This window comes from Stegostoma tigrinum, chromosome 12, assembly GCF_030684315.1.
Source record: "Stegostoma tigrinum isolate sSteTig4 chromosome 12, sSteTig4.hap1, whole genome shotgun sequence".
In the NCBI taxonomy this organism is placed as follows: Eukaryota; Metazoa; Chordata; class Chondrichthyes; order Orectolobiformes; family Stegostomatidae; genus Stegostoma; species Stegostoma tigrinum.
In genome coordinates this window covers 17,549,211-17,571,811 of record NC_081365.1, presented here as the reverse complement: position 1 = coordinate 17,571,811, position 22,601 = coordinate 17,549,211, and the positions used below count along the sequence as shown (strand labels likewise).

General features: G+C 39.2%; 1 protein-coding gene across 8 annotated transcripts in view; it reads right to left on the bottom strand.

Moving 5' to 3' along the window:
* dyrk1aa (dual-specificity tyrosine-(Y)-phosphorylation regulated kinase 1A, a) overlaps positions 1–22,601 on the bottom strand; it is a 117,661-nt gene that overhangs the window by 73,060 nt on the left and 22,000 nt on the right. Inside the window, exons 2-3 of one of the 8 annotated variants that reach the window (XM_048540999.2) lie at positions 15,175–15,253; positions 13,034–13,056 (exon numbers count right to left, since the gene is read on the bottom strand). The exons of 5 other annotated variants lie outside the window; for them this stretch is intronic. The gene's annotated coding sequence lies outside the window, so the exon portion shown is untranslated. Of the gene's footprint in view, positions 1–13,033; positions 13,070–15,174; positions 15,254–22,601 lie in introns of those variants that run through there. 2 more of the 8 variants (XM_048541001.2, XM_059650155.1) reach the window with 2 other exon arrangements.

Genomic DNA, 22,601 nt, shown 5'->3' with positions numbered 1-22,601 from the left:
GAAAAATCAAGATAAATCTATCATTGTCAGTTCCTATCCCCATTGGTTCTAGCACTTCTTACATTCAAGTGTCATACAAGTGAATTCTCAAGGCAACTAATCAATATCGGTACATGGTGCCTTCCTACCTCTTTACAATATTTACTAACATTTATTCTTCCCCACTTCCACTGGGCATTAGTTTAATTAGATTAATTGAAATCACATTATTGCAATAGGTTATCTGTGCATATTCCTGTATGTTTATTCCTAATTTGGAAAATGGCCTTTCACAGCTAAAAAAAATTACGATTATGCTGTAACCTTCCTTTCCAAGGCTGAATACTGCACCTAAAATGGCAGAAACACAAGCTTGTTAATTAGAGACAAGCTATTGCTTTCAATATTCTTATATTGTTCAGGATTACTACTTCAACTTTCTGATAATTACAAAGCTATCCTTCCTACTTTGCCATCGTTTGCATTATTCCCAAAACAAACTACATCCCTTCAGATTGCACTCGCTTTACCTCATGGGGATGAAGTCTAACTGGGGATATGCAATTATGATGGCAATTCCGAAACAAATAACACATCTATCATTGCAGCAAGTTTTAACTGCATTCCTGGCTTTCATGGTGGTAGCAGCTGAGACTCTGAGACTTTGTTGAGTTTTAATAATATCTAATTGTGCAGCAAAACACTTTCAATATTCATGTTAAGCATTCTGTGTGCATCATTCATAGAAATTGTCCTGCATGCCAGAGGTTTAAAATAAATATTCAAGTCCAGCATTAACCTTCAAATTGCAAGTCAGAGTTGATATTTTAATACAAAGTTATAGCACGCACAAAATGATGCATGTCAACGGAAACATCTACATAAAAATCATCATCAGCTGATGTGACTTTGTTTTTCTTCTTACACTGGGCTCTATCATTGCCAGCACGGCCAACTTTTTTTGCCCACCCTTAAATGTTACTTTAAGGACACTGATGAGCCAACTTCTTGAACCATCGCAGTCCAAGTGGCGTAGGTAAAACCAGAGTGCGGGTGGGGGTTCAGAAGACAAAGAACAGTGACAATTCCAATTCAGAATGATATATGGCTTGAAGAAATTCGAATTAGTAGTGTTCCTATGCAACAGTTATCTTTCATCTTCCAACCAATAGGGGCACAGGTTTGGAAGGTACTGCCAAATGAGACTTCTAGTGTTTCTTCAGTGATTCTTTAGATGATATTAACATCTGTGTGCCTCTGGTTAAGCAAGTTTTTTTTTTAAGTTGATGAATTAGGTATCAACGAAGCAGACTTTGTCCTGGATAGCATTAATTTCTTTCGTATTGTCAAAGCTACGTTCAAAGCAAGCAAATATTCTCTCTAAACTCTGCAGTAGTCATTTTGATGCTTCAGGATTGGTGACAACATGCCAACTGTAGCCCCAATTTCCAAATCAAGTAGTCATGGCAATGCATAGGCCTGAGGCCTACACAGCTGGTAAGAAAGTTAGAAGGAATGCTGCAAGCAAGTGGATAATATTCCAAACTTCTATCTTGAGCCCTCTGCACGGTGGACACATTTGGAGGAGAAGTGGGAAAGTGAGTCTGCTATTGCAGAACAGCAAGTCTATCACCAGCTACTGCTGTCACAATATTTGTAGATCTGGACAAGTTCAGTTGCTAGTCAATACTAATGAGAGGGTTACCTCACAAACATATTCCAAATTCTTAAATAGTGTTTATCTTGCCTCACTCGCCGAATTCAGCTCTTCTGTCCATATGTGGATGAGGCTGAGAGGTGATCTTGAACCAAGTGGCCCTGGTAGAAACCATCGCAAGCAAAGAATAGATTGTTGCTAAGTTAATGCCACTGGACAGTATGCTCGAGAATACTGTGCTGATGATCAAGAAAAGACTGATAGGGCGTCACTGGTAGGATTGAACTTACCCAGCTTTCTGTAGACAGCATGTAATTGCATAATTGTTAGTTAGATGCCAGTGTTGCAACTGTACTAGTTCCAGCATGCACCACTAGTTAAAGTGCACACCAATTGAGCTGTGCAGTTTGCAGAATACAATTCCATCACAGTGTGAAATCAGATTCAGAGCATATTCAGGCTGTTTACTGGATTTTCAAAGCAATTATAAAGACTAAGACTTTGCATGTGCAGTCTACCAACATTAAAAAGACAAATCTGTGCATTACTACGCTAGCTGAGCTGAAGCACTCAGGTAGTAAAAATGGAAGAACCAAATATAGAAATTATGGTTTGGACTTAAAGATGAAGCAAACCTACTGGTCCAAACTTACAAGAGAACATCTCCACATATTTTACTTCCCTCAAAATTCAGGGAAAAATATTTTTATATAGGAAAACTAAGGGAGGTCGGAGTTCTCATCTAGGTCAATTTGCAATGTTATGGAAACAGTCAAAAAAAGAGTTAGCAGTATCTGGATTTAAAGCTTTTGCGAAAAAAGCAATCGTTATGGCATGTAATAGAAACTGCAGAATATTTTAAAAAGCTAACGCACTATGTTCAGGCAAATTACCATGGATGCTAGATATATGGAACAGACAATACTGGAGAAATTCATCCAGCAGGATCTGTTCAGCGAGAAATAAGTCTGGTATCACTCTCATTCAGAACAACTTAAGATCATACCAGACTCAAAATATTACTGGTTTCTCCTTTTACAGATGCAGCCAGATCTGCTGAGTTTCTCCAGTATTGTGTCTTTTACATACTACACATATGTGCCAGTGTCAGCAAATGCAGACTTTCCAACCCAAGCACAAAACCTGACAAGGCTAGAAACAGAAGGCCATCCAAAACGGGCAGTGCAAATAAAGACTGCCATTCCAAATTTTTAGCATGCTTAAGATTCCAGATGCTGCTAACTTTATTTTAAAAAAAAATAATCACGCGTTGTTCGTTAAACGTAACCAACAATTTTATCACATAAAACTCACTGCGTTCATTCAATCGCTTGCAGGCAACTTCTTGTCCTTCTTGGCAGTGTGATGAACTTGCTAAGTCTTTCAATTATTTTATAGAAAAAAAGGAACCAAAGTACTCAAGTATCAGTCCAATAATTGTGAAATCTGCAGCTTTGTGGACAATGTGAACTCCCCTCATTCCGTTACAAAATGACACTGTTATATTGAGGATCACACTAAGGTATGGGTAGCACTAAATGAAAAATTAAAATAGAATTGTTGAGGGAAAAGAAAACAGTGCTGCAAAAATCAATTAAACTACATGACTGTGAGAAAAGAAAAAAAGGATCAAGGAAAGCATTATTTCAGAAGAATTAGCACAATACAAGCTCAGTTAGATAGCTCAACTGACCCAAACTTTTTGCATAACACATACCAGAAGCTATGGTTAAGTAAAACGTTAGATAAAAGCAAAGTACTGAAAATTCTGAAATAAAGGTAAGTTGCTGGCCAAACTAGCAGTTTTGGTAGAACAAGAAGAGCGAGAAACCGAGCTAACATTTCAAGCAAAATCCAGATATAAAAGTGAAGAGTAGGTGTTGTTGCTGTATTTTAGCATAGGTCGTCACAGTCTTAAGTTGCTGATCTCAATATAGAGGATTCTACCATCAGCCCCCTGCTTTCAACAGTATTAAAAAGGTGCAGCAGGCTTAGCTCTTCCTTCGACCATCTTCCTACAGAGGGATTTTAGCCCTTCAATAAGAAGCCACGGTCCCAAGTTGAAATGGAATTAGCAAGTTTTGAGAAGATTTGTAGCTCAGGTTGAGGTTCTGGATGTGAGTTTGCTCGCTGAGCTGGAAGGTTCGTTTTCAGACGTTTCGTCACCATACTAGGTAACATCATCAGTGAGCCTCCGACGAAGCGCTGGTGTTATGTCCCACTTTCTATTTATCTGGTTAGGTTTCCTTGGGTTGGTGATGTCATTTCCTGACGTCATTACGCAGAGCAGAGGGAAAATCACCTTTACAGCATATTCAAAAAGAATGGGTACCCTATGAACAGAGTCTGCCGATTCCTCAGCAATAAACCCAAACAAACAGACAAAATGGGCTCAGAAACCATAACCACTCTCCCCTACATCAAGGACATTTCCGAAATGACTGCCAGACTACTCAGACCTCTTGGCATCAGGGTAGCCCATAAACCCACCAACACACTAAAACATTAGCTAATGAACTTAAAAGACCCGATACAGACAACAAATAAAATGAACGTCATCTACAAAATACCTTGCAAGAACCGTGACAAACACTACATTGGACGAACTGGCAGGAAGCTGGCCACCAGGATACATGAACATCAACTAGCCACAAAACGACATGACCCACTATCACTCGTATCCTTACATACAGATGAGGAAGGACACCACTTTGATTGGGACAACACATCCATCCTAGGACAAGCCAAACAGAGACACGCACGAGAATTCCTGGAAGCATGGCATTCCAACCGGAATCCCATCAACACACACATTGACTTGGAGCCAATCTACCATCCCCTGAGAAAAAGAACAGGAAATGACATCACCAACCCAAGGAAACCTAACCAGATAAATAGAAAGCGGGACATAACACCAGCGTTTCGTCGGAGGCTCACTGATGATGTTACCTAGTATGGTGACGAAACGTCTGAAAACGAACCTTCCAGCTCAGCGAGCAAACTCACATCCTGAAATGGAATTATTTCAATCCATCATTTATACAAGGGCTGGCAGAAAAGGGTTCAGTCAGCCATAAAAGTCTGCAGGTGTAACGCATAGCAGGCTAAAGTATGCCATAGGGGTCCAACAGCTGGGTGTGGAGCACTTCGACCTGTTGGTTAGATGTCCCACTATCAGATATCTCACTAAAGTATACGCTGGAGACGCTAAAGACAACAGTTATTACCAATGGAGTGGCATATACTTTTGGTCACGCCACTGACCATAGATGCTGTAACAAGTTGACTGAATCTATTCGCTGCAAAGTTTAACATCTTAAGAAATATCACTAAGCTGATTATGTTCCCAAGAAAGGCTTCACGTCGTAAGAAGGGAGACACTTCTGCAGAAGAAATTAAATTGGCAACTCAGCTAACTGTACAAGTTACGCCAGACAAGAATATATACAAAATAAAAATGATTTTAGAGGATGAGGAAAAATTTCAAGACTTTTGTAAGCCTCTACTTGTTTTGAACCTATGGTGAAACAACAAAAGGGAGCAAAGAAACACAATGTTGAAAAGAAAAAGTAGAAGTCTAGTGGTGTTTTCGCTGGACTATTAATCCAGAAACTCAGTTTAATGTGGTGGGTCCTGTGCTTGATTCCTGCCACAGGAAATAGTGGAATTTGAATTGAATTTTTTAAAAAAATCTGGAATTAAGAATCTACTAAATACCATGCAACCATTGTTAATTGTTGGAAAAACTCATCTGGCTCACTAAAGACATCAAGGAAAGAAAATCTGTCACTCATTTGGTCTGGCCCATTTGCAACTCCAGAGCTACAGCAATCAGGTTGACTGATTGGTTGACAGGTTGACCTCTGAAATGGCTAAGCAAGCCGGTCAGTTACCTGACACCGTATGTAAGGTATGATCCCATGAGTATGGCTAAGTCCCAGATACCACTATCATCTTCCTTGGATATGTCCTGTCCCACTGGTATCAAAGGTGGAGGTACAGGGATATACAGTTGGGAGGGAGTTGCCCTGGGAGTCGCCCTAGGAGTCCTTCACATTTTCATGGCTTCCAGAGTCACTTCATGGTTTCAGGTTAAACATGGGCAACAAAATCTCCTGGTTACCGCATACCATCCTCCCTTTGAAGAATCAGTACTCAATGTTGGGCGACACTTGGAGGAAACACTGAGCCTAGCAAGAGTACAAAATGTGCCCTGGGTGGGCGGATTTCCATGCCTGCCACCATGAATGGCTTGACAACAGCACCTCTGATCAAGCTGGTTGCGTCCTAAAGGCCATGGCTGCAAGATTAGGGCTGTGGCAGGTGGTCAGGAAACCATGAATGAAAAACATACTGGGCCTTATCCTTACCAATCTGTTGGTCACAGATGCATGTCCATGATAGTATCGGTTAAGAGTGGCCGCAGCTCAAGGAGACGAAGTCCTGCTTTCGCGCTGAGAATAACTCCATTGTGTTGTGTGGCTTTATTATCAAGCTATACGGTGCAGACTCCAAGCAGATGGAGAAACTCAAGACTGGGCATCCATGAGATGCTGTGGGCCACGAACAGCAGGACTGTACTCCAATACAATGTGCTGCCTCATGGCCCAGCATACCGCCATTCAACCATCATCTTCAAGCCAGTAGATAAACCCTGATTCAATCAAAACTGTAGGAAGGCATGGCAGAAGCAACACTAGGCATAGATAAAAATGAAGTGTTAACCTACAGAAGCTACCAAACAGGACTACTTGCGTATCAAACAACATAAGCAAGAGACAGTCAGACCTTAGCAATCCTATAACCAATGGATCAGACCTAAGCTCCAATGCCCTGCCATATCCAATCATGCATAGTTGTGGACAATTCAACCACTTACTGCAGGAGGCTCGACAAATACCCTGTCCTCAAACGACGGCAGAGCCCAAAACATCAGTGCAAACGATAAGGCTGAAGCAATTGCACCAATCTCGAGCCTTATGTGTTGAGTTGATGATACATTTCAGCCTACTTCAGTGGTGCTGGAAGTTACAGATACCATTGCTCAGCCAATCACCTTCAATCCACGTGATATTAAGAAACAACTGAGGCACTGGAAACTGCAAAAGCTACAGGCTGTGACAAGATTCGTTAACAGTACTAAAGGCCTCTGCTCCAGAGCTTGTCACTCCCCTATCCAAGCTCTTTTGAGTGCAGTACCAACACTGGTATCAATCCAGCAACATGGAAAACTGCCCAAATATGGCCCGTACACAAAAAGCAGGACAAATCCAACCCAGCCAATTACTAACCATCAGTTCCTTCTGATGATCAATGAAGTGATGGAAGGTGTCATGAACAGTACTAGCGAGCAGCATCTCCTCAGCAATAACTTTCTCACCTATATATGATTTGGGTTCCACCATAACCATTCAGTTCCTGGCCTTATTTTAGCCTTGGTTCAAACACAGACAGAAGAGATGAATTCCAGAAGTGAAGCAAGAGTGATAGCCCTTGACGTCAAAGCCACATTTGAACGAATGCGGTATCAAAAAGCTGGCCAAAACTGGAATCAATAGGTATTGCGGACAAACTCTTCACTGGTTGGAGTCATACCTGGCATGTGGGAAGATGGTTGCAGTTGTTGGAAGTCGGTCATCTCAGCTCCAGGATATCTCTGCAGGAGTTCCTCAGGGTAGTGTCCCAGGCCCAAGTATCTTCAGCTGCTTCAGCAATGACGTTCCCTCTATCATAAGGTTAGAAGTCAGGATGTTCATCGATAATTGTGCAATTTTTGGCACTATTTGCAACTCCTCAGATAACGAAGGAGTACATGTTCAAATGCAACAAGATCTGGGCAACATCCAGGCTTGGACTGACAAGTGGCAAGTAACATTCACACCACACAAATGCGAGGCAATAACCATCACCGTTGTGACAATCTAACCATTACTCCTTAACATTTAGTGTGTTACAATCATCAATTCCCCCAGTGCCAACATTTTGGGGGTTACCACTGATCGGAATCTCAACTGGACTTCTCAAACACGGTTGCTACAAGAGCAGGTCGAAGACTAGGAAAGCTGCAGTGAGTAATTCATCTCCTGATCCCTCAAAGCCTGTCCACCAACTATAAGATGCAAGTCAGGATTGTGATGGAATATTCCCCAATTTCCTTGATGGGTGCACCTCCAACAATACTCTAAAAGCTTGACACTATCCAGGACAAAGCAGCTCACTTAACTGGCACATTCAAGAGCATACACTCCCTCCAACACCAACGCTCAATAGCAGCTGTGCATAGTTATGAATTTCGGCAGTGCACTACACAGCACCTTCGAAACCCATGACCACATCCATCTCGAAGGACAAGGGCAGCAGATACATGAGAACACCAGTATCTGAAAGTTCCCCTCCAAGCCTCTTACTATCCTCACTTGGAAATATATCACCTTTCCTTTACTGTTGCTGGGTCAAAATCCTAGGATTCCCTCCCTCAGAGCATCATGGGTCAACCTACTGTGTGAACTACAGCAGTTCAAGGAAGTGGTTCAGCACCTACTCAAAGGCCAACCAGGGACGGTAAATGCTGGCCAGCCAGTGACAGTCACGGCCCACGTGTGAATGAAAAAGAAAACCTACAACCAAACAATAACTCTTTCTTAGATTGAAAAAATTGCTTCTTCCCAGCTCTCTGCAGTTGCAAAGATGATTCAGATTGGCCTTGAAACATTAGCTGTGTTTCTTTTTTCACAGATATAGCCAGACCAGCTGAGTTTCTCCAGTCCAATCTGCTTTTACTTCTGTAAAGATACTTTGGCTTGAAGTGTCATGCTAATAGGATATATTACTGGCTTGTACAACGAAAGTGAATCTACTTTTGCCAAGATTGCAGATACCACAAAAACAGGTAAAAATGCAAGTAGTCAGAACGGCACAAGAAGTCTGCAGAGGAATACAGCAAGGTTAATCATGTTGTCAAAAATCTTACAGAAAGAAAGTAACGTGGAAAAGGAGAGGTGATAGACTTTGGCTGAAAGAGAGAAGAGCTGAAAACCATTTAAATAGGAAGTTACTAAACAGAGCAATTTTGGAGGACTTGTGCATAGGTCTCAAAAAAAAAGCATCCAAGTTCAATGGGTAATAAGGAAGACAAACAAACTGTCAGACTTTATTTCAAAGGGAATACATATATAAAAATAGGGTGATTTTGTTAAAAGTATACAGGGCACTGTTCAGACCACAGCTGGAATACTACAGACAATTTTGGGCCCTTCATCTAAGGAAAGAGCGCTAGCATTAGAGACAAGCCAGAGAAGGTTCATACATACATAGTAATCAGGAGTTGGAATAGGCAATTCAGCCCTTTGAGCCCACTCTGCCATTTAACAAAATTATGGTTAAATTTATCCTGGGCTCAGCTCTACTGTCCTGCCTCCTCCCTAAAGCCCTTTCCCCCCACTTTTCATCAGAAACTTAATTTCTTTCGTGAATCTGTTGATTGTTCACAGGGTTGATCCCAGCAAATTTCTGCGAGGACGGGTTGAATAGGTTGGGCTTGTGTTCATTGGAAATTTTAAAGAATGAAAAGAGGCTCTAATGTGCAGTCATTTTTCTTTGTGAGAGTATGTTAAGGAGCAGAGGGCATAATCGCCAACTAAGGGGTTGCCCATTTATTACAGAGACAAGGAAAAACGTTTACTCTCAGAAGGAGGTGAATCTGTGAACCTCTTTAACAGAGGGCAGTTCAGGCTGGGTCATTCAGCATATTTAAGGTTGAGACAGATTTTTAAATCAGCAAGGGAATCCAAAGTATACGGGGATAAGAAAGGAAAGTGAAGTTGAAGATTATCAGATCAGCAATGATTCACTGGTGGAGACGACTTCATTGGTCAATAGCCTACTTCTGCTCTTACCTCTCCTGGTATAAATACTAAATTGGAAAATTTTCACGCCCAAATACAAAATCAGTGCAGATTCAGCAGCATCAAAAACTTATGCTACAAATACTGAAAGTAAACTGGCATCTTTGAACTCAAAATTTCAGACATATCTAGCAAAGTTTTGCATTTCAATGCTCTTATCTCGTACAAATTATGTACAGATGTTCACTCAATATCACTTGCAATGATTCAAAAGCTGAATCCATGTGCAGCAAAAACCTTAAAATCTGTCAAGTGGCAGCTTGGACCATTATTTCAAATAAGATCATAATGGTCTTTTGATTTGAAAAGTTAGCCAGAAAAGGATTCTATAGCAAGTTTTTAAAAAGGTGAAAAAAAATTGAAGATCTTGGAGAAATGTTGAAGGAAGGGTTGATGTAAAGAAGACCAGAGGCAGAAAAATGATTGAAATAAATGAGTGTAAAGGATACTACACTGAAAGATAATGACGAGCATGAACTGGCTGATGGAATTAGCCAACAGAAAACAACTTAAAAAGGTGACAGCGAAAAGCAGAAGGGATAAAAAAAACGGGCAAAATTTCATCAACAGTATCACAGTTCATAGCACCACAGATTCACTAATTAACCATAATCTCCTTCCTTACAAATTGTGCATCACTTGAACACTTCCACTACGCTGCCGCAAATCTTGCTCATCTCTTTCAGAATGCACCACACAGAATAAGCTCCACAGCAACACTTTTTGTTGGTTGGATGTGTATTTCTCTACGTGGGGGAGAATGAAAGGGAGGAACACACAGACATTATCAAAGAACCTACGAGGGTCATTAAGATGGTAACTACTGGTTAACCTCTGCACATGGACAATGTTCTCAAAGGCATACTCAGTCCCCTAATGCAGTCCGGAACTACAATTCTCAAGGTGCTGTAGTGAAATCAAAGAAGCTTTCAGTCTTCAGTTTTTAATACAGTCAAAGAGTCATACAGCATGGGAACAGACCCCTCAGTCCAATCTTTACATGCTGAACATAATCCCAAACTAAATTAGTCCCACATACCTGCTCCTGGCCCATATCTCTCCAAACCTTTTCTATTCATGCGTCCATTCAAATGTATTTTCAACTTTGTAATTGTACCTACATCATCACTTCCTCAGGAAGTTCATTCCACATGCAAACCACCCAAGTGAAAAATGTGCCTCATGTCTTTTTACAAATCTTTCCCCTCTCACCCTAAAAATGTGCCCCCTAGTCTAGAAAATCCCCAACTTAGGGAGAAGGCCACTACCATCAATTCTATATTCAGCTCTCATTATTTTATAAACTTCTATCAGGTCACCTCTCAACCTCCTGCACTCCAGTGAACTAAGCCCCAGCCTATCCAGCCTTTCCTTATAACTCAAACCCTTCATACCCAGCAACAACCTGGTAAATCTCTTTTGAACCCTCTCTAAGCTTGACAATATCCTTCCTAAAACTGGGCAACCAGAAGTGGACACAGTCTTCCAGAAGAAGCCTCACCAATGTCTTGTACAACCTCAATATGACTTCCCAACTCCCATGCTCAAAAGGTCTGAGCAATGATGGCAAGCATGCCAAATGCCTTTTTCACTACTATGTCTATATGTAATGCAAACTTCAAAGAATTCTGTACCTGCACCCCTAGGTCACTCTGTTCTACAAGACTACTCAAGGCCCTACCATTAACTGTACAAGCCCTACCCTTGTTTGCTGTACCAAAATACAACACCTTGTAATTATCCAAACTGAACTCCATCTGCGATTTTTCAGCCCATTGACACGTTTGGTCAAGATCCCTTTGTAATCTTAGAAAACCTTCTTCACTGTCTGCAATTTCACCAATTTTGGTGTCATCTGCAAACTTACTAACCATGCCTTCAATATTCTCGTCAAAATGAGGAACGCAGTTTTTCTCTTCAGGAAGGCTTACGAATGATGACCTGGTCAGCAGGGTGTTTTTTGGTGCCTTACCTACATGGTCGTTAGTAAGACTAAGAGTACTGAATCGCAGCAAGAAAATCAACTGCTATATGCATATGGGAGAACTGAAGGTCAAAGACAATAACTATAATGTGTCCATTCACCCCATTAATTTCTTCAATGAACCACACATTTATTTGAAACAAATATAGAGAATGTTGAAGAAACTCAGGTCCAACAACGACTCTGGAGGGATAAGCAGAGTTGTTTGTTAAAGCAATGAAGGAGACAAGGCAAAAAAATGAAACTAGGGACTGAGACAGAAACAGCATGAGGTTGTGTCGATGGACAGAGAAATCTAGTGTATGGACGTGCAGATCTTACGATGCAACAGCAGATGTCTGAACAGCATTGTATATCTCAGAGATTTCCGTAATCCTGGCTGCAATGGGAGCAAGGAGGACGGAACTTCAGTTTAAATGCTTGCGAGCAAAGGCAAAGCTGGGGACAATTACAGAGGAAGACGTGGTCGTGAGTGAGTTTTGGAAAATATTTAATTCAACACTCAAGAAGGAGACAAAGAAAAAAGATGAACTCACAAAAGATTAAAATGGAGATAAATGCAAAACTTCAAGGCAGGCATAACCAGAAGGATAGGCGCAGTGAGTTTTCACAGATTTTTTTTTCCCACAGTCCTGCCGCATTTCTCCAGGATTCTGTTTGTTTCAGATTTCTAGCACCTGCAATATTTGCTTTTAGTCGAGTTTCATTCACTGCCATTTCTCTTCCAGATATGACCATCTTGGAAAAAGTTCTGCTCTTCTCTGCAATGGGATTTCCATTTTGGTCTTTCTCTCTTGTTCATCTTCAGTGATCTCAATCCTTACATTGAATAAAAAGTGTTTGCTGGAACTTATTTTCAGAGCCACATCTTCCACAGTAGGTGCCTCTGGCTCCAACTTAGTCCTCAGGGATTCAATGTGAAGCATGGAACCTCAGTTGAAGACATTCAATGTTTCTCAGACAGCTGCTACCGCCACTCCCAGAGATCTACACTGACTGACTAACAAATCAGATCGACCTGTTGACTCCTACAATTCTTCAGCAATTACACCATTCATAAGGCCAATTTGTTCTTACTGATTTGTTAAAGAAAGCTACAATGCTCCCAGTCCTTAAACAGATAACAAACACAAACAAGTTAATGCTTTTGGGGAGCAATGTCCCTAAAATTCCAACCTGAAGGTGAACGTGAACTTAAAGCCACCACTAGAAGAATTCAAAACCATTAATTTAGGGTAAAAGGCACAAATGAGAAAAATAAATTTCTTCATCTTACACCTAATCAATCTAAAGTTCAAGAACATATTGATTTGTACATTACAAACTTAGTATCCGTATCAAAACTTTTACTCGTTACAAAAATTTTACAAAGTGAGTTTCATGGAACTATCCTGATTATTTATGTTTAGCCAAAATACTTATGACATGACTTGGAGACCAGAAATTAGTCTATTAAAATGCAGAGATACTCCTCTGGCTTTATGACACAGAATAGTTAGTGTTGCTCACCCAAATGCACTTGGTATCTGCCACTTCCTCCCCACAATAAGGTCATCAGCAATTTTCAAGTAGAAAACAAATGCATAAAGAAAGAAGAAACATTTAAATAGTTCAAAGTTTAAGACATTTGAAGGTGATATTGTAAAAATATTGGTAAAGGAGACAGTAATCAATTCAGTGCCTAAAGGCTTCATATTTGAAAAACAATGATATATTTTTGACTTGAAATTCTGTTAGTGGGTCCAGCAGGGCAACAGACTTCAAACTAAGACTGTGTTTGGGTCAAACAATCAGGTTACATTAAACAAGGCAGGTAAATCAACAAATATCCACATATCATGGCACAAAACAGAATTCTAATTAAGACTCAAATGTATAACTGGCATCCGATTAAAAAATCTCCAAACAACTCAAAGCAATTACAGCATATTCCTTAAAAAAATTTAAGTTGAAAAGTCTTTGCTAAAACAATTTTAGAACATATAGCTTTTCAGGCAACGTTTATAGTTTCTGTGGGGATAGTCCGGCTCCAAAGTCTACATTGACCAGAGAACAGTAAAAAAAGTTTATAATTCAATAATGCTACACAGTGTTAGGAGTTTCGAATTAATTCTAAAGCAGTTATTTTACAAGATTTAAAGCCTGGTATTCATGATACTCTAACCTGAATGACCAGAAAGCATGCAGAGTCATTTTGAAGAATGATGGCTTCTTAGTCGTATGTTACTGTGCCATTTGCAGCTATGTCTTTTGCAGTATTTACTTTCAATATGATTCGGTTATTTGCAATTCAAAGCATTGTTCTGAATCCAAGCTTGTGACTGGATGCCTTGTTAAACAAAAGATTATGGAGCAGTCTACTAAAACAAATATTGAAATAAGTGGCTTTCCCAAGTTATCTGCCTTCTCTCCAGCTGTGTTTAGCTCATTGTAATGCTTTGAAAATTAATCTCAATTTTGCCGCTTTGACCTTAATGTTAGAACAACGTCACTTCATATCACAATGCAATTAAAAATTTTGTTTTCAAAATTCAAAATCCGTAACTATGAAATTATATACAAAATTTATAAACCATTATGATCTTTACTGTATTAACGGTGGCCTAAAGGAGGTAGCTGTCATGATGACTCTTGTTTGTTGGCCTTGCTGCTCCCTGATCTCACTGCTCATCATCCATCAAAAAAAAAGCCCACACGTAGCTCTAGTACAGGTGGAAGGACCTTAGATTTTCATCACTAAAGCTGAGACAATGTGATCAACTGCCACTGCTACTTCCCTTCCTTACACTTTGCCCACTGGGTCAAAGTTCCTTCACAAGGTTCATCGCTGGTCCTAGCTCTAAACTAATTTTCCTTGAAAGTCTCTATCTCACTTCATTCCCTCTCAGCATTAATGCTTGTCATGAAACTTACCTTCAGCCATCTTCTTATCAAGTGTCAACCACTAAACTTGGCCTACTAGCTGGCTGTAACATCTCATCTTTTGGGCACTGTTCCCAAACTCCTGTCCTTGTCTTCTCCACTACAAAATTCATGCCCTCGCCTATAAATCATCATTTTCACCAACAACTGCATGAGGTTGATCAAAAGACTTAACTTCCTGGGCAACAGATCAGGGTACAAGATGGATTTTCACCAATAGCCATGTTAACAAAGATAATTTATTTTTGTTGGCCTCATTAGATTATCCTGAAACATCCAACCATTTCTTTATCATACCTAGACTTCTATACTCAAACACAAACCTGGCCAATTTGTCAGATTAGAAATGTAGGGTGCTTTAAGGCATAAACAGAACAGTTCCAGAGTGATTGAGAGCACATAATGCTTATTGGGCTTAGGAGGTCACGTTCCACCTGTTCCAGAGATATATCATTTCAGAACAACATGATTAAAATATCTATCATGGTGTATTCCATTCCGTGTCATTTCTTTGCAAGTAATTAGAAAGGTTGGTGTCATTTGCTGCCAATTATGAACCATGTTGTCGCTCATTATAAGAGGACTGAAATTCAGAAGTAGGGATGTCTTACTGAAGTTATACACGGCCTTAGTAAGATTGTACCTGGAGAAATGTGTGTTTTTTTTAAAAAGAAATAAGAAAAGCACCAAACTGAAAGGCTTATGTGGTACAATAGTAACATCCATACCTCTGGGTGACAAGCTCCAATTTCAAGTTCCACTTGCCATGGAGGTGTGTCATGCAGTATGGTGACCCAGTAGATTTTTCTGTCTCAAAAAGGTAGAACAAAACAGTGAATGTTTTCAAGGAGGAGTTAGGTATAGCTCTGACAGCTAAAGACATAAGTATACGGGGAGAAAGCATGAACATAGTATTGAGCTGGATGATCAGCCACATTCATATCGAATGGCAGAGCAGACCTGAAGGGTCAAAGGCCCACTCCTACTTTGTTCCTCTCACACTTCTGAACAGGTTGATTTAATAGCAATCTGGGTTCTTCCCCAGTAAGGTGTTAGCTTCTGGCTAGGGCAAAGATCAAATGTACATAGATTTACAGAATTTTTGTTAACTCTCTGAATTCAACATATAGATAGTGGCATTTGAAACAACTTCCCAGATGATGCTCGCCAAATTTCAGCTACTCGTGCTCTAACTCAAACCAAGTTCCATTCACCTATCATGCTTGTGTTCAATTATCTACATTGGCTCCTCATTAAACAATGCCCTGACTAAATAAAATTCCGAATTTTAAATCCTTCAATTCTGGACTCTTCAGCAATTATACAACAGTGCAAATGTCAAAGGTTTTGTTTTATCTTCAATGCGGGTGTCATGCAAATATGAAATCATGAAGAACTCCATGAAAATGAAGAGCTTCTTTTTTCATGTAGGGTATTCAAGCTGAAGTGGAAAGCTACCAAGTCACAAAAGTAAACATAGTATTCATGACACAGATTATATACTCTGGATGGGGTCATCTACAGAAACTTTAAACCAATCCACACATTCTATGTTCCAGGTGATCCTTGCATTTAATTGTGAAGCAGAGTTATGTTTAAAGTTTAACATAATACACATAATAACTGGCAACCATATTATCAGGTCTCATATGCAGGATAACTGTGACAAGAATGTGGAGGGCAGGGACCAGAGTGTAGAAAGGCTTAATAAAACTCGTCATTAGTGACTTTTACTGCTTGTGTGTATTTGCTATCATTTCAACAGGCAATGCACATGAATTTGTCCTTGCTATTTCCAAGAACACTCCTACTGAAGTTCAAAGCTATTATCAAAATCAATGAAAATAAACTAACAGTGTTTAAATCTTATGCACAGCATGATGGTCAACCCACAAAGTAAAACAACTAATACCATCATAAACAGATTACTACAAACCATTCAGCCAGAACACTTTGCCATTAGGATTAATAAATAGCAACTAATGCTTTGCTGCTAGTGTTCAATACTGAAATATAGATCAAGGAGAATGAGTCTGGTAATATGAGTCATTACGTTCACTAATTCAGGTTTCACAGGTGTTCCCTGACAAGATTGAAAATAGGGTGTTGAAGCAAATTTAAAATCATGAATTCCACCTACCCAACAAGTGGCATTGTGGGTTTATCTACAGAACATGGACTCCAGCAAATCAAGGCGGCAGTATACCACCTTCTCAAGGGCAACTAGGGATGGGGTATAAATGCTGACCCAACTAACAACACCATACTGAATAAGAAGTCATTTCATTTCAAAGCCATTACTTCAAGATAAACCCATGAAAAACTGCTAAACCCATAATGACTTCCTCAAATCAAACAAATATATAAATTACTAAGTAGCTTATCCAGTAGAATCATACTTGACAGTGATTATTTCATTTTACAATCAGGAAGTGATGAGCACCAGGATACCTTTGACAGGAAATATCAGTACGACTGGACTCATATGTTTTACCCCAATAAATCTGCATGCCAGTCAACAATTTATTTGTTAAATCACTACGTCAGGCATTTCAAAATGAAATTCAAGATTTCAGATAGGATAGAAATTGAATGGCATCGTCTTTGAAGAAGATGAACAACATATTACAACTAATGCTATGCCACACAAGGGCTAAGACAATCAAATGCATGTAAAATCTCCAGTTAAAACTCATGATTTCTAACACTAAGCATCAGACCAAGGAAGTCTCACGTTTTATCCTTGGACTGATGTGTGGATGTGACCGACAAGACACGAACAGGCTCGACAACAACGACCCTAACAGCTAGGTTCACATTATGGCACACTTGAAAGTGACTTGGTTTTGTCACTACGTAATGATACAGTCCACCTCTGCAAGACAATTTAGTAAAGAATCACAAAGGGAAGAAAATAAGAGCGATTTTAACAAGTATTTGGGTACATGGAACATCTGCATGGACTTCTCATGTTCACCACATGAACTTCTCATGTTCACCACATGAAAATCTGATCACCACAAACATTACATCAATTGGAAACTGATATGAAAATGACACAGGGAAACAATTAATTTCATGCACCTGACATTGTTTATACTTGCTTGATCAGTGTCAATGTTCATGTTAACTGCTTCAGTCTATATAGGTCCCCAAGCTTTTATAGGTTATTGGTGTTTAGACAGATGTTTGCCCAATTCATACAGGCCACTCCACTGAAACCTTTTGACTGCTTCTTGCATTCCATTCATTCGCAACTGCAAACCTGCTATACGTATGATTTTATTTCTTTAAAATTAATGAACCGTATCTAAAGAGGAAAAAAAAATCATATGATAAGAAGGCGACTTGATTGACTTAAATCTCTACTTAATCCAAAATAGGTGAAGTGACAAGCTTCAACAATGCACACCATTCACTCCACTGATGAAAATAAACCTGACCTTAGCAAAAGCATAAATTGGAAAGCTTGCCACCAAATTGTCGGATCAAGTGCATCACAACTCTGGCCAAAGTTAATTTAGCCAATTCCTTAATAAAGAAAACTTCCACATTGAAGTCACACTTCAAAAGGCAATACAAAAAACACTGAAGGAAACAGATATAAGAAGCAACAATTACATGACTATTGAGAAGAGCACATTTATCTGTGATGGTGCTCATTTTAAATGTTACTGATAAGGTACACAGTTTAATTTTGACATGATTATGTTTATAGATAATCGGAGGAGTCTGCTCTTCCAATTAAGAAAGGAAGCAGCACATGAATATAGCTCTACACAGCCATCCTATGCCCAAGGAAGATTAAAACAAATCAAAATTAAAGTTCAATCTTGATCAAATGAATAGGTGGGAAGTACAAACAACTTTGAACAAAATAGTGTCCAGACATTTTCTACCAAAAGCAATCTAAATAAATGTTACCAAAATTTAAAATTCAGCTGAAATGGACGAAATTATAGTCACATGATTGTAAAGTTACAACTGCAATTGATAACAGATGATTCCATTCGTATCACAAAGCAACATTTTGCAATAAACTTCAACTGGAATGTACTGAGCTCAGGTACAAAACCAATCTTTCTGAAACAAAATAATTTATCCTCCAAACTTATTTTTCCAGTAGGACAACAGATAGCAATAAAGGAAATTTGTTGCGTTATACTTCCTTACATAATTGGAGTGCTACAAATATCTGCAGGACCATAAGGCACAAGAGCAAAACTTGACTATTCAGCCCATCGAGACTGCTATGCTGTTCAATGACAGCACAGCTGATCTAATAACCCTCAACTCCACTTTTCTGCATTCTCCCCCAAACTCTTGACAGAAAACCTACGCACCTCAGCCTTCACTAAAACAACCCATCCTCTACATCCCTTTGCTGTAAAGAACGCTATTATCAGATAAGCCCTCATCATCCATCTAAACTGGGCAACCCTAAGACTCAGATCTACTCTGGCCGGCAATGTCCTACAGCCTCTCAGCAACTATTGAGAAGTCCCTCAAGAATTTTGTATATTTTAACAAGGTCATCTCTCGTTTTCAGACGTTCAAGACCCACCTATTTAAATACCTGCCATAAGAAAATCCCTCCACGTAATCAAACCACTCTGGGTTGCACAAAGTGTCAATATATCTTTCCTTAGACACAGGAGCCAAAACAGTTCATAGTATTCTCAGTGCAAATTACCTAGAGCCTTGCAGTTTTAGCAAAACCTTATTTCCATCCTCTATTCCCTTAGAAATAACAGCAAACATTCCATTTGCTTCCACACTACAGTGCTAGCTTTTTATTAGTTATGCATGAAGACTCCCGAATCCCTGTGAGCTGCAGCCTTCTGTAGTATTTCTCCATTTAAACATTCAGCTGCTCTATAATTCTGGTCAAATTACATAAAGTCAAATTTTTACACATTATATTGCAGCAGCCAAATATTTACCCACTCATTTCACCTGTCTATATCTCTTTACAGACGCTTATCTTCACTACTTACCCTCCCACCTAGTTTCCTCACCGAGGGTATTAATACATACTAGTCGGGTCTGCTATAACATGATAGCTTTACTCCTATGCAACATCATATTACAAAAAAAATTGCACAATAGAAATAACAGGGCCTATGGGAGAAGTGTGCTTAGGGGCAGACCACCAAAAAAAAATCCACTCAAAAGCCTAACACAAAAGACAGGACAATTTGAATAAATATTTGATTCATATCTAATAATGAAATAGAAGTAAATTTAACAATTTATCTTGGAAAAAATGACAATATGACTTGATGAGGGAAGACATTATCCTGTGCATCATATAGAAAGTACTTCACAACAAAGTCTGTAAATGATCATGTGTTGCTGATGCAGAGGCTCTTTCGCAACAAACTCCATGAGACGATCACGTGATGTCAACGCATGCTTCTCTGCAGATGGATGGAATCGTGTTATAGCTAGCAAATTCGGGTTGTGGAAATAACATTCCACCATTCACCAACTGAGTTAATTCGCACTGACGAAATACATGTTATAACAAGACTGACTAATGTAAACAATCATGGTTCTAGTACTGATCCACGTGACATTCCACGAGTTACAAAGGTGTCATCCTGAAAATGCCACTTATTCCAATGCTGTCCACTACTAATTAGCCAATTCTCTATGCTATTTCCAACACAATATGCTCTTATCCTAGTAAATAACCGAATGTGTGCTAATTTATCAAGCATAGCTTCCCTTTGATCTATCCTGCTTGTTACCACAAAGTACTCCAATAAATATGCCTTGCATGATCTCCACTTCATGAACTCATGCTAACTCCACCTGATTTTCTAATGTTTTTCTCAAAGCTCTGCTCTTTAGACAAACAACGTTTTTCCAACAACAGGTGTTATGCTAACTAGCTGATACATTTTTTTCTCTCCTTTCCTCTTTGCAAAAAATAAGGGTGTTACACTGGCACTTTTCCCAATCATGGAAACCATTCAGCATTTTTCCAGAATATAACAATTTTTCAAAGACCAATACAAGTACATTCGCCATCTCTGTAGCTACTAATTTTAATATCCTAAGATGTACCCCATCAGGTGCAAAGCACTTACCAATCTTGAGCCTCATTAGATTCCCTAGTAGTTTTCTCTAGTGACAGTTATGGTACACATTTCCTCTCCATTTTTCACCCCTTGATTACATAGCATTTTTGGAATGAAATTATTGACCTCTACTGCGAAGACAGGCGCTGCATATTTATTCAACTCCTTTGCTATTTCCTGGGTCACCACTATTTTTGCAACTTAAGAGTGACCGAAACTCTCGTAATACTTTAGTATAGAGATGTGCACGTACAAATACTAAGGCATACAGACCTATAGGGTAAGTGTTTGAAAATGGGATTAGAATATTAAGTGGCTGTTTTTGACCATGTGATCATGTTGAGCCAAAGGGTCTTTTTTATATGCTGTGGATTTCAAGGAATCAATATGATTAATTTTCTTAAGGGTTACACATTCACGTTGGCCTCTATCTCGATTTGAAGAAGCTCTTGATGACTAGTTAATTTCTCATTTTTATTTAGTTGGTTTTTAAACTTTCCTGATCCTCTGGCTTATCACCAATGTTGGCCACGTAGTATAATTTTTTTTCAATTTAATGCTACCCCTAACTTCCCTGATTAATGATATTTGGCTCATTTCCTAGTATCCTTCTTCCTCATTGGGATCTATCTTTTGTTGCCAAGTTGGGTAGAATACTTGTTCGTTGGAAAGTAGGATGTTAAAATTTGGTGATTTTAGAATATTGCTGATTCTAAAATGATAGGTGGTGGGAGGGGAAAGCAGTGTATGGTCCCTTTACAGGATGATGTGCTTTTTCTAGGCTTGCAGAGAGAAAAATGTTTGTGGGCGGTTTGTGGGTTTGCAGGTGCACGCAGCACAATTTCTGATTTTAATATTTGCATTAAAGGCTGTATAGGCAGCAGTCCAAACCACAGTTTTATTTTGTCATCAAGATAACAAAGTTGGAATTTAGCCAATTAATTTAAACCAGGTACTCAGATGCTAAAAAAAATTACATTTACATCTTATGGTATTGACAACATAGGACCTATTCTGTTGTAAGAAACTGATATGTCAATGATATAAAAGATGGGGATAGATGCAAAATTGGCAGAAAGCAAATTGCCATCTACGAAGAGATCAACTCTCTCAGCCTCAGATAAAGCAAAATCTAAATAAAGGTATCACAGCTCTCTTAGTTAACATTCCATGATAAAAGAATTTGATGGAGAAGATACTCCTGAAAAAAGAATTCGCAGAAAAGACAATACTCTGGAAGATGTAGCCTGGCTGTAATTTCAAGAAACTAAGTTCTAATTCATTTTCACTTATATAAAAGTGGGATTTATATTTATTGGAACAGCATACCATTAGAATGTTGTTTTATTTGGGAATAATTAGTAGTTAGAAGCGATTCATTCAGTTTTTTAATAGTTCAGTTAATTTGTTCACTGTTAGATAAATAAATTGTTACTTGCTGATTATAACAGTGAATGTCAGGGGTTTATGTTATTTAACCATGCATATATAACAGACTGGGGGCTCTTGTAACAGGTTATATGGTGATGCGCATCTCTCTGGGTGTTTCGGTTTTAGTTATCAGAAGGGGCGGGGGGGGGCACCTCCGCTCTACAACACTTTGTTCTGAGCCATTGAATACTTTCTGCATTGTTCCTCAACTAACTTTGCTGCGAAACTCTTTTCCACTCTACTTCAGCTAGTTCTGCCCTATTCCTTAAAAAAAGGTAATGTGAAGACACAGCACCGTTGTTCATAACCCTCTCTCCCCCTTGTCAAACTAAATGCTAAATTCTACCATGCTATGGAAGGTTTTCTACAAAATCTTCTACTGTTAATATCATTCCTTAAAGCTACCCCATTACACATCAAATCCACAGCATATTGTTCTAGGTAACTGTCCAAACACACACTATCTATACAAACAAAGCTACCTAACCACCCTCGTAACAAAGTGTGGAGCTGGATGAACACAGCAGGCCAAGCAGCATCTCAAGAGCACAAAAGCTGACGTTTCGGGCCTAGACTCTTCATCATATCTAACCACCCCTTGCTTCTTGCCTGCCCTTTTGAAAAGTCACATCTCAGAA